Raw genomic sequence first — 14,100 nt, forward strand, 5'->3', positions numbered from 1 at the left:
TGTCAACACCTAATAAATGTCAAACATCGGAATAAGCAAACTGTCACAGAAGATGATCACTTTCAGCAATAAATGAAAGTTGTAATGGAATATTTTTTATCAGTAATCGCTTCTTACGTGATATGGATCCCAGGCTTTTTCGCTTTGTATTGACTTTGTCGTGTTTGTTGTTTCTTGTTTGTATGCGTTTATGTGTCTGATACTGCCTTATACAAACATCTAATGCAGAGAACCTAGATGTCGGTTTAAATTAAAAGTTAAAAGTTTTGTTGAAAAATTATGGATGCTTTTATGGTATAGATTCATTTGGGTTGTAGTCGACTGACTTTGAGAACTCTCTCTCTCTCTCTCTCTCTCTCTCTCTCTCTCTCTCTCTCTCTCTCTCTCTCTCTCTCTCTCTCGTGTATTATATAAACTAAAGGCCTCTGTCAAGAGTAGGAAATTGCTTTTTGTTTGTATAGTAATAAGAACAGTAGGCCTAAATCCTTGTTATTATGTAAATCATATGATAAGTGGGCTCTCTCTCTCTCTCTCTCTCTCTCTCTCTCTCTCTCTCACACACACACACACACCAGCATTTCCTAGGAATCAGAAGAGGGAGTACCTATCTGAGAAGAATAACTCTTCATTAAGGCTTAAAGAAGTCTAGTAATATGTTTTCAAAAATTTGTTCGTTTTTTTACGCATTACTTCTGAAAAATACTGACCTTCAGTAAATACAATATATGTTACCATTAAAACATGATAGAGAGAGAGAGAGAGGGAGACATTACGTTCAGAGTGGTTTGTGTATTACTCGTGTATTTCCATCAATTTCCTCGTAATTGTTCATCACACATATACCTGATCCCAGACCTTTGAAATTTCGAGGGTACCAAGCTGCGCTTATGGACACTAATATTGAAGGTCTTCCTGTGCAGTGGAGCAATCTCTTCCTTGAATGAGTCCTCGTGAGAATCAATTCTCTCCTCAGTTTCGTAGGAAACGGTTCCAGGTGATCGTCACTTGTGGGGAGGACGGGAGAGTCCTCAATCACTGATCTTGTGAGGAAGTTCGGGAATGAAAGATAAGAGAGATTAGTGATCGATTAACGATTTGATTTTCGTGTTACTTACCTCTCAGCGGCAAAAGAGGATACTATCTGATTTTTACCTGATGTGAGATTGACATGAAGAATGAAGCTGTATAAAAATGAGAGAAATAAGTATAGTTTGATTAGAGGAGATGTATCCATTCATAAATAACATTTATTCCCTAGCTGTTGACCGGTCCTCATTGTGTACATCTTGTAATGGCATCATTAATGTGATTTTTATTGGTCTAGTTATTAATCTGAAGATGTGTAATAATAAGAGGACTTTTCTTTTGTTACTTCACAAGGAATCTATTTGTCATGAAATGATTTATTTCTCACTCTATAATCACCTGTTTTATTATTTTCTTCGTAGCCACAAGAGTATCATTGATTATAAATCATAGTTACTATGCTATAATAAGATGGTAAATTATAGTTTTATTATTCAGTTTCGGTTAGCATTAAGAAATAGATAAATGTTTATGATATTTCATTTGAATTTTTCCTTTTTCTGACATTTTTGTTTTATCGAAAGTGAACGAGTCCTTTCTTTTGCAAGTCTTTCATCACGGCTCGAAAACAAAACACACACAGCGAGAGAAAGAAAGAGAGAAAACGTCAGATATTATGTTCAAGGCATCGCTAACGAGGAATATCTCCCTATGTTTTCTTCCTCCTCTCCTCCCTAAGTCTCAATCCTTCTTCCGTCCTACCCCTACCTAGACACACACCATTACCACCCACACATCCTATTCGGTTCCTCTCGAGTATCTAGGATTTATTTAGATGCTACAAGGGGAAATGTAGAGAGATGTCAGCCGATGAGTGGGACCTTTCCCACCAGCAGACGGAGACTTGAGGTGTGGGAACTACAGGATATATCGTGGTGGACTTATTTTATGGTATTTAGTTATTATAACTGTTGAGTTGTGAGTGGTGGGTAGAGGGAGCTCAAGTAGATAGCAGATTGAATTCTACAATCACAAAGTCTTCATTCTCAGACGTCGCAAGGATCATATTGCAATAGCAGTTGCATAGCTCTTCTTGGTTTCTCCATACAATCGTCAAGATTCTCTCTCTTTCTCTCTCTCTCTCTCTCTCTCTCTCACACACACACACACACACACACACAACACACACATAATATCACTCCTCAGCTCGAGTAAACATATTCAAGATTGAATCCCGGATCCAAACAGCGAAAGGAAACCAATCTCTGTTATGTCTAATGTGATCGTTTCCACGCAGACGCCTGAGGTAAGCAGCTTTTGTGGAATTAATGAGAGAGAGAGAGAGAGAGATAATTTTCTGATTTCTGTGCGCTTTTGAGAGCTGTGGTTACCAGAAGATCCCACCACTACAGAGAGAGAGAGAGAGGAGAGAGAGAGAGAAGATAGAGAGAGTGAGAGAGGGGAGAGGATAGAGGAGAGAGATCGTACAATCATCATATTGAACGACTTTGGTTAATGGTTGATAGGGGACGAGATCAAACGCTTCTCCCCCCTCCCCCCTTTGTGATCCTCAACCCCCCCTCCCTCATAAATTAATTGATGAGGAGCGAATATGTCATTCAATTGTGACTTAACGTCACCATTGATCAAGAATGAGTAAAACTCATTGTAGACTCATTATCATTATCATTTCCAGGTCCTGTCTGGATGGGGCCTCTTTGATGATGAGACTGATTCGCCCTCTCACTCTTTCCAGCCTCTGTTTTCCCTCGACAGTTGATTCATTCTCTCAGTCAATGAAAGAAAGAAGCGATAGGAGAAGAGTTTCAGTCACGGCGAAGATGCCTTCATTTCATTTAATTATTTCCGGACTCCAGGAGTCTTTTTCTATTACAATATTAAGTGGAATTTCTCCAAGTTTCTCTTCTGATTTTTTTATCTTGTGTCCAACCTCTCCAAACTCCTCTTGTCACTCTCTCGTAAGTAGTCTCTCTCTCTCTCTCTCTCTCTCTCTCTCTCTCTCTCTCTCTCTCTCGGAAAAAAGGTTGACTTTTAAAGTTCTGTTTTATTGCATGTAAATTGCGCTCTTCTGTTGAACAATGAAATCTCCTCGGATGGATACAGTGATACAGATTTGGATGTCGTCAGTTTATTCAAGATCTCTGGAATTTCATTTTGTTTCACCCTGTAGGTCTTTATAAATGCTTTTTATTTTGCATTAGGCTTTTAGGGGAAAGCTGACTTCTGTGTCGAAGAGATAGACTAGGACAAGTGCGTGGAAATTCCTGTTCGATTTTACCGAAGGAAGAGAAGAAAAACGGTGGATCCGATTGACTTCTTTTTTCTCTTTTTCTCTCTCGTGTGACATTCGGTCCTTAAAATTGGTTTTATTCTGCCTCTCCCTCTCCCCCTCTCCGATTTTTTATTTATTTATATATTGTGAAAAAGATCGAGTTGCATTAATTCAAGAGCAAATATTTCTATTTATTTTTTCGTCCGTCAGGTGGAATGGTTTTTATTTACAGTCGATGGTAAAGCTTCTTTTTCTTTTTATACTTAAGGCCAGAAATCTTCGTCAATGTCTGGTTTGTCATTGCAAGTTTGTCACCTGACGTAGAACCTATTAAGAAGTCTAGTATGAGTTTATCTCTCTCTCTCTCTCTCACTCTCTCTCTCTCTCTCTCTCTCTCTCTCTCTCTCTCACTTTTCTTCCTTTCCAAAGGGAGGTAAAAGGCTTTTGTCACGATTTTTGAAGGACCGTGTTTAACCTTTTGAAAATCGATCTTTACAAATATATTTAATTCATAAAGTTTTTAGCAGAGAATAAATAAAAAGGAACGTGATCATCCCTTACCTTACAGACCTTACATCTTGTTCAGGTTGCCCCAGGTCCCTCAGTGTGAGGCACCTCTAATGTCTACCAGAGAGTTGCTAGTACATCTTCCGGTATATTTGCATCTTCCAATCTTGGATGGTCTGGGATAGATAGATAGATAGATAGATATATTTTATTGACCACAACAATTATACATAGCTCACATTTACCGTATTATCTACATTGGTCCAACAAAAGGCAAAACACTACACTGGCAATACAAATATTATATACACAAAAGTAAGAGTAACAGGTTTCTATCTTATACAACAATAAAACAAAACTAAGAGTTATCATATGGCAAACAAAATTAAGGCCAAAATTTGACATTTATATACAAAATCATACTCCAAAAAGCTATTTTAATCTCATTTTATTTTCACCTCACAAATATTCATAATACTCATAAAGGATTAAGCTAATAATCTTACATTGCTCTGCCAGGGTTCGCTGATTTGAAAATATATCCCTCATGTTAGATAAATATAGGTATCTCTGATATGTTGTGTCCTTGAGCATATTTGTGTTACATGTCCTTCTGTTTGAATGGCTCCACTTGTACACAACCGCTCCTCCAAAGGCAGACGGCCTCTCCCCCTCCTACCCCACCTACCTACTTCCACGGCCAAAGAGTGAGATGCAATTCTGAACCTAGTAATGAGACTATCTGATTCAGAAAAATTATGCCTAACAGAATAGATGTCATGAACTAAGAGGTCTGGATTGATTTCTCTATATGTAACTTTTCTTGAGGAGTCAGAATTAAAAACGATTGTTACGTCTAAGTGTTTCCATTGCGATTTTTACATCACCTCTACTATCATTAATCAGTCCTTCTATGTAAGTCTTGGTGTTGTACCTGGCTCCTAATACGGTCTTAATTGAAAATATCAAAGGGTCATCCTCCAACGAAGACCTCTCTCTCCACATCCTACTAAAAAACTTTCTCTGTTTGCTACGAACAAGATCTCGTAATGGCGGGTACCCCCATTCAGTATAACATAATTCATTACATGTTGTCTTTCTAACGCCAAACGCCAAGCAATAGTTTTAATCCCCAGTTTATACAACTTCACTACTGGCTTCAAGTCCGCATTCAGCCACAACTCACACCCATGCAGGACAACTGACATTAAAGCAGCATAAAAACTCTTTTTTTTTAACAATAAAAGGTATATCATTATTTTTATTAAAAAATGAAACGAAATTGATTGATATGTGGCATCCTGGATCGAGCATGAGCCGCAACAGAGGAAGACACAGAGCTATCTGCAGTAAAGATCGATCCCAAATATATATATTGCGAGCAGGATTCTACTGTAAGACCATCGATCTCAATTGACTTACCGTCTTGTGCTGTTCCACTAATAACAAAAAACTTGGTTTTCCCTGCATTAATTTTCATCCCATAAGTGTGACAATATTGCTTCAATAATGATATCTTATGGATGATACCTTCCCTGGTAGTTGCAAGGAGAACTGTATCATCCATTAACACTAATAAACGATAAAAAACCCATCAGGATTGCAATTATTCTTAATAAGCTTAATAAGATCATTAATGTATAAAACAAAAAGAAGACACGATGTAGAACTTCCCTGACGAACTCCCACAGTAGTCGTTATGATTGCAGTACCAATTATGCTGTTTGTTACTCTATAAATAGCTATCAAGGCTGCCAACATAACAGCTCCACAACCTAAGCGTTTCAGAACCTTAAATAACATTCCTCTTGGTACCAGATCATAAGCCTGACTAAAATCAAAACAAATACGACAAAGAGTTGTTCCCCTTTCTCCCAGCCATGTCCGTCAACAATCGCAAAGCCACAATATGCTCCGTGCAACCGCGTCCCTCTGCGCCCCAGCCTGTTCCCTGTAAGGCTTAAACCATGTTTCAAGTCGTGAACAAAGAATCATATCATACAACTTTGCTAAACAGTTTAATAACTGTGATACCTATATAATTCTTGGGTTCTGTCTGTTGCCTTTCTTAAAAATCGTAAAGAACTTGGCCAAAGACCACAAACTAGGATAAGATGCACGCAGGAAAAGGGCGTAAAAACAAGGCAGCGAGTGTCAACAAAACACCATTCTATTGGAAGCAACCTAAGAACACAGGGGGAGACCCCATCTGGACCACAAGCCTTATCAAGGTTTAATTTTTGTTTATTGATCTGGGACTGGACTTCTTCGACTGTTATTTGATCATCTAGGATAGGGACATTTACAAATGACTGTATTATTTTCATCAAACTAGAACTTTTCTTTAGTATTTAATACATTTTCGAAATATTCTTTGAATCCTCATCTGTGGGGACCCCCATCAATTTTTATTTTTTCTACCCGAAATTTCCCTTCCAGTCTATAGCCTGCCAACTCTTGAATCATCATGGTCCCGAAGGAGGCAGTCCCAGCGGCCGGTATATGCTTCCACTATCTCTCCAACCATTCCGCACTAACTTCTGAACATATCTCAGAACACTGGTATAATACATTCGACACATTAGAAGCAAAATCATTAAATTATTGATCAAAATACTTTATTGGTTTCTTTACCAAACCGCTACACCTACATCCCATTAGTGATGCATGGCCACCCAAAAAGGATGCTCGCCTTAACACAAGATCAAGATCGATCCTATCTTTAAATATTAATGAATATTGGCGCATGATCAGAAGCAAATTCTCGGTTGGGTGTACATGATATGATTCTATAGAATTAATCAACTGTATTGACCCTACCATACGTCTAATTCGGATACCCATCTAGTTCCTCTGCTTATAAGTCTTGCTGCTAACAAAGTGTTTGTCATAAGTTTTCAGATTATTGACACCATCAAGTTATGATCCTTACAAATTGTGGTTAAAACATCGGCAGTATCATTAGGAATATTCACGTCATCAGCGACAATTGGATAGGAAAATTCTTCAGTATTACTTATTTCCCTCACACCTCTACCGAACCGCGTATTTAAATCCCCTATTATTATAAACTTGTTATCGTCATCATTATCTATTAACCTTTCTTGTATTGATGCAAATTCCCTGTGAGAAAAAATAAGGAGAGTCATTCGGCGGGATATAACATGCTCCAAATACTACCTTCGGCATCAATCGTAACTGAAACCATACCTGGTCAGGTATGCTTGTGTTTTCACATTTACAACCTCTTGTGATAGAATATGCTTAGTTAAATACAGTTGTCCCACCGCGGTGCGAATGGTCCCTATCATAACTCATGTAAGAAATATATCCGGGCAGAACAGACAGTAAAGACCGTCTTTACCTCATTCAAAAGAAAGTACGATATCATATTTGTGATAAGGAATTTCGCACATTTTTCTTTTCTAATTTGGTTTTACAACCGCCTATATTCCAGGATAATAACATTTAAAGGTTGAGTAACATGCTGTGGTCGATTTAAAAAACCCAGCAATCCCCATTTATCGATAACAACCATCTTTATACAACTTGCGTCCCTTAGCATTAAACACAATGTTACATCCAACGTTTTCTGGACGTTCCTTTTCCCTCTTTTCTGCTTCATATAACCTCTTCCATTCCGCTCGCACACTTGGGGTGGACATCTTTCTTGATGAATATTTTCTTGTAGACTTCATCACGCTGTTTTAGCTCCTTTGCTCTCTCCAGTGCTCCATCTCGAATTATTCTTGATTCTACAGTGATCAGGATTGGGCGAGCCTTCGGGATCCTTCGGCCGCGTTCCTTTGACCGAGCCGTCGAACGGATGAGATGTTGCCAGATGCACCTATTACTTCAAAAACCTTCTTAACTTTAGCATCGTCCTCAATCAAACCATCAAGGGCTTCACCATCGTCGGAACACCTAACAAAACCACATTACATTCTCGTTCCTTCTTGTCTAATATTTCCAGAAAACGCTGCTGCTTGGCTATTATGTCAGATTGCTTGTTTACCTGGTCTTGCAGTTCAATGATCTTCTTATTAAAAACGCTCTCAGGGGAAGTTATAGCACATTTCAGTTGAGCAATTTCCTGCACTACGTCATCCAATTATTCAGTTACTAACGCAATGCGACATCATCGGGGTCTTGCTCCTTATTTATAGATTTAATCTGACTTCTTGATAGTTTTCGAAGCTCACTTAATGACTTGGGCATTATAAATAACGTAAACACAAACCACTTATCAATTTGCTGCTATAAAATCTCGTCTTTATATACCTCAAAAATAAAGCTTAGATATGTCGAGCTTATTCTTAAACACATCTACGCTCACTCCTGATATATTCCTCAGATGAGCTGGCAACGCATTGAATAGACGCTGCATTATCGATGCTGGTGCGTAGTGGATTAATGTCCTGTGTGCTTTCCTTATTTTTCCTGGTATAGTTTTGGGGCACATTAATCTACTCTGCTTGCTCTTTCTGATATTATTTTTAGCTCCATGATGTTTTCAGCTATGCCTTCTATCTTTTTCCATGCTGAATTATCATGTAGCGTTCTCTTCTCCTTTCTAGACTATATAATTTTAAGGATTGTAGTCTTTCCCAGTAGTCAAGGTCCTTAACTTCTATTCTAGCTGTAAAGGACCTTTTTACACTCTCTATTTGTGCAATATACTTTTGATAGTGTGGGTACCATATCATATTGCAATTATTCAAGTGGACTACGAACATGTTTTTATAAAGCATAATTATGTTGTTCAGCTTTTCTTGTTTGAAGTACCATAACAACCATTCCCATTTTTGCTTTACATTTTGCCAATAGAATTGCTATTTGATCATTGCATAACATGTTCCTATTCATCATCACACCAAGGTCTTTAACTGCTTCCTTATTTGTGATTGTCTCATTATTAGGTCCCCTATATGCATATAGCTTTCCTCTCTGTCTCCATAACTTTATTGATTCAAATTTATCAGAGTTAAATACCATCCTATTTACCTCTGCCTAATCATATACTTTGTTAAGGTCTCTTTGTAGAGCGTTCCTATCTTCATCACAAGTAATTTATCTACTTATTCTTGTGTCATCGGCGAACTACTCACTACTGAGTCCTTAACATTACTGTCTATGTCCTGCAATCATAATAACAAACAGTATTGCAGCTAACACCGTACCTTGTGGCACACCGGATATTAGCTTAGCTTCATCCGATTTCTCATCGTTTGCAATAACTATCTGTTTTCTGTTGTGTAAAAATTCTTTTAACCATCTTCCTACTTTATCCACAATATTGTGTTTTCTAATTTTCTTCGCTAATATATTATGGTCTACCTTTGTCAAAAGCTTTTGCAAAGTCTAGATAAACCACATCGTTTCATTTCCGCTTTTCATATTTTGTATAGTTCTCACGGTGGACTAAACAGCTGGGTTTGTGTACTTTTTCCGGGTACGAAACCATGTTGTCCTATATTAAACAAATTATTTTTTATTAAATGTTCATAATATTTTTTCTTCGTTACCCTTTCATACACTTTCATAATATGATGTTAGCTCACAGGCCTATAATTACTTACCTCTAGTCTTGATCCACTTTTGAAAGTAGGGGTGATATATGCTAATTTGTGCTCATCATATATCTTGCCTGTATCTACACTTTGCCTTAATAATATTGCAAGTGGCTTTGCGATAGAATGGACTACTTTCTTTAACAAAATAGCAGGGACACCATCAGACCCTGCAGTAGCTCCATTTTTAATTTCATTAGTAGCCTGCCACAATATCAGCTTCATTAATATCTATGTCAGCTAAATATTCACTATTTTCGTCCCTTACTTCTATATCATTATCTTCATTATCTATTCTAGGGGTGAATTCTCTCTTATATCGTTCTGCCAATATGTTGCATATTTCCTTTTTTTCATTCGTTAATCTCCCTTCAATTCTTAGAGGGCCTACATAGGTGACTGGAGAGAGAGAGAGAGAGAGAGAGGGAATTCTTTTACACACATGCCATATATATATATATATATATATATATATATATATATATTATATATATATATATATATATATATATATACACACACACACACCATTCGTAAATTAAATCTGAGCATACTGATGCTCTTGATATGCCGGCTCCGATGGATTCTACATCGCGATGTTTTAGGGTTTTGTTTACTTATAAGATAAATGATCTGTTTAATTGCTCTGCCTCGTTGTCGTGGTGATTGGGGCCACGAATTCGCCTTTTCCTCCTAAAGAAACAACTTTTGTTTATCTTTCCACTCTCCTGGATATTGTCCATCAGGAAGGGAAAAGTCAGAATGTGACAGACTACCTCATCGAGGTCCTCCCAACGAGGTACTCATTTCGAAAAGAGAGGTCACCTGACGTCTCCCCTCAGCAGGCCCTTTCTCTCTCCAACCCAGCTGCCACCCTCAACAGTCGTCTAACGGCTAGGTAACTTCATTTACTAGGTTAGGGTCAATAAGGCGCTCTTTATTTTTAGGGAACCCCCCAATCAACATCTCCCCCCCACCCCTCCCGCCCACCCTTCGTCCGGTTCAGGAATCGAACTTGGGTGTCCAGTTATGAAACTAGATGAATTCTACAGGGTACGAGAAAGAGAGAGAGGAGGTGGGGGGGGGTTTGGGGGGGGTTTGGGGGAGGGTGGGCCTTGGGGGAGGGGGAAAGGCTGATTTTCATCTTTAGTTAATTAACAAGCTGATTTTCATTTCAAGTTGAACAGCTGACTGTCAATTTTGGTTAAACATCTAATTGCTATTTTTTGGTTAAAACACAGCTGGATTGCATAAACTTCAAGGACCATGTCTTATAAGCCTCTTTTCCCTTGACACTTCTTTGCTTTGTGGTCAACTTTTTTCTTTGGAGGGGGGTGGGAGGTGGGCTCTCCCTCCCCTCTCCCTTGCAAGTAACTGGGGCCAAAATAATCTTCCCAAGTGTCAGTGTCCATTCTGAAGCCTTGTGACTTCATTTCCTTCAGCCTCATTCTGCCAACATAGACATTCCACTTTAGTCCCGTTTTTTTTCGAATTTTCCTTTACTATGAAAAGGAGAATCTTTTCATCATCACTGGCAGATCTTTTTTTATCAAGAGGATCATTAGCTTTCATTAGGGTGTGTCAGCTAAATGAGGTTTTTGATCATTATATGATAGGCATTTTGTTTGCATATGTTTCCCGATTCTCTCTCTCCCTCTCTCTCTCTCCTCTCTCTCTCTCTCACTCTCTCTCTCTCTCTCTCTCTCTCTCATTTCGTTTTGTCTTTGGGTAATTCCGAATTGAATGTCTAGTGAAGATTTAATCGGCGTTTCCCTTCGTCCTTGGAAGGTAAATTTATAGCACAAGAATAAAAAAAAAATGCGTGATCTCCCTTTCTAGTATTCATTGAAACGAACCGATTTATGTTTGTAATCCAGAAAGAGATTAAGTAATATATTAATTTCATCCTTCGTTCTTATGAAACAGGTCATTATTATTCTGGATATGCTTAGAGGGTCGAATTGCAATAACATCTGGACTATAATTAGGGAGCTAATGTATAAATCTAGTATATATGCAAGGAAATTCTAGAAAAACAAAATATGTGACCTCAGGTAAGCTTCTTTGCCTCAAAGAAAAATAAAAATAAGTGAAGAAACAAGTACATAAATAAATTATAGATTTAAATTCCACTCGAACTAATTTCTATAAATTTTCTGGCAGAAACTGTCATGACTATAATCGAGAAAAAGATTAAAATCGTCAATATTGTTATATTTAGTCCAAAGGTAGCTTCCGTCCTACAGAGCGGAGCATCCCTTCGAAATTCCTCAATATTTCCGCGTCAAGAGGAAGGGGGAGTAGGTGTGGGTTAGTAAGTGGGATGATAGGAGGGAGGGGGGAGGAGGGAGTGTGGGTTTTAATAGATTCCAATATGGAATGCGATGGACAGGCTGTCAGCAGTTTCAGATGAGGGGTCGGGTTTTATTGCTGACAACAACGAGTCACCGAGGAAGAGAGCTCCGTCTGATTTAGCAGCCATGAGGAAGGGACGATCTCAGCCTTCGAGTGGAACAGAAAATTCCTACAATATTTTGGGAAACAAGGATGAATTGCGCGAGGAAGCGAGTTTTCTGGTATACTGGAATAAGAAGGGTATCTTGGAAAAGGAAGAGTGGGTCCTTAAAAAAGAGGGATGGGCTCTGGAAAAGGAAGGATTGGGTCTGGAAAAGCAGAGATGGTACTGTAAAGAAGGGGTTGGTCCTGGAAAAAGGAGGGATGGGTCCTGGAAAAGGAGAGGTCGATCCTGGAAAAGGAGGGTGTGTCCTTGAAATAAAGAGGTAAGTCCTGGAAAAGATGAACTGACAGTTGATTACAGGCTTGTATAGACTCGAGATACTTCCTTAATACAGTAAAACATGCCATAAACAGGTTATAGGTACTGCACACATCATCAACAAGTTGAATACAAGTCATCGACTTCTTGGAAGTCCTAACCAGTGCGGTCACGATTATCCAGCACATGCCGAAGGTTAGTTCTCCACTTGCAGTCGCTGACTGAAATTTTTAACATTAGGTGGAAAGACAACTAGGTCTAGGGTCTAACCTGCCGAGTCAAACTAATGTCCTCTTGAAAATAGTGGCCGTAATGTGTGGCGGCACTCTCTCTCTCTCTCTCTCTCTCTCTCTCTCTCTCTCTCTCTCAGTCCTCTTCCCTTCATCTCAGTGACAGCAAACTTAATGTAATTTGGAGAAAATGTTTTACATCTAATAGCTCCTTTCCAAAGCGCGTCTACAACTATTTCGTCTCTTATTTGGAAGTTGTTCTACTTAAGAATTTCCTCCTCCACGACCGCCTTCTGTTTTCCTGTTTCCTTCCTTCCTTCCTTCCTGGCCCTCCTAATCCTCCTGAGGCCTCGTGGTGGCCCTCAATGGCCCCAAAAAGCTCATGACGCTCTTTTTTATCGACAGCCTCTTTATTCGACGTCTTCCGCTATTTTGTCTTCGGAGGAGAGCCTCCTCGTGGATTTCGAGGGCTTTCCCAGAGGAAGTGGACCAGAATCTCTTATGTATGAGGCAGATAGATGCTCTGGGAATGCTTATGAAGTTTGTTTGTTTGTTTGTTTTTCGCTGCTGAGTGGAAGAAGGTCTTTTCAGAAAGTGTTCTCAGTATTAGCCAGTTTATAGCGTATCATATTTAAGTTCCTGTGTCGGTACGTCCACTGTTTCTGTTCTTTGTTTATTCGCGCAAGGAACTTTATACGTCAGTGCTTGACGTTGAACTGTGCTTAATTTGTAAAGAATGAGGTCTGTATAATCTTTTGTAGTTTTAGTAATAAGTGTTTTTCGTAAGAAATGTTTGATTTACCCTACGTATCTCTGAAACAGAAAACACGGGAAACTACGAAATCACTGGTTACTTACAACTGAAAGTCCCCATTGGAAACAACTCCTCTTCCGATGACTTTGTAATCGGGAAGTGTGCATTACGATAACTGGTTTTGAAATATGAATGTTTCCCTCTTGTTTGGCGAGAGATTGTTTCGCATTGTGTTCGCTTTAACAGTGTGACGAAACACTCGTTGGAAAGTAAATTGAAGAGTGAATGGACCGGAGTGTTTGGGGAGCCGTTTCGAGAGGGGTCAGAGGTGCGAATGGCAGCGTTTGCCAACGCTTCTTCGTCCTTGACTTACGATGTGATCCCATGGGAACAGACTTACTGGAAATAGGATTAAATACTTTTTATTTGTGAACATGTAATACGGTTCACTGAAATACCTTTCATTCATATAATATTTACGTTTTTATATTATTCTTTCAGTAAATACTTAATGTTTTGGCGTATATAATTACAACGTAACTCTTATGAATTCTGGTTACTCTTTATTATCTCATTAAAATCCACATAGGCTTAGGTGAAGTTTAGGGTGCATTATGAGACTTTTAGAAACTTGTTAAGCCTAAAATGATGTCAGAGAGAGAGAGAGAGAGGAGAGAGAGAGAGAGAGAGAGAAGGGGGCGCTCAGGTATGCATTTGATCCCAGCTGCCAGGTCGTTTGTTCAGATTGGAAAAAATTCCTGTTTTAGAGTTAGAAATATTTGTCAGTATTATCGGATGGACTGTTTAGGATAACAAATCATTGTATAAATTTATAAATAGTGAATGGCCTTATGTTTTTCATCACATTTTATAGGAATGGAAATTCGTTTTTTCTGAAAAAGTAACTGTTTGTGTTTTTCATGTAAAATCCACATAGGCCTAAG

Source organism: Macrobrachium nipponense, chromosome 25 (assembly GCF_015104395.2).
Source record: "Macrobrachium nipponense isolate FS-2020 chromosome 25, ASM1510439v2, whole genome shotgun sequence".
Taxonomy (NCBI): domain Eukaryota; kingdom Metazoa; phylum Arthropoda; class Malacostraca; order Decapoda; family Palaemonidae; genus Macrobrachium; species Macrobrachium nipponense.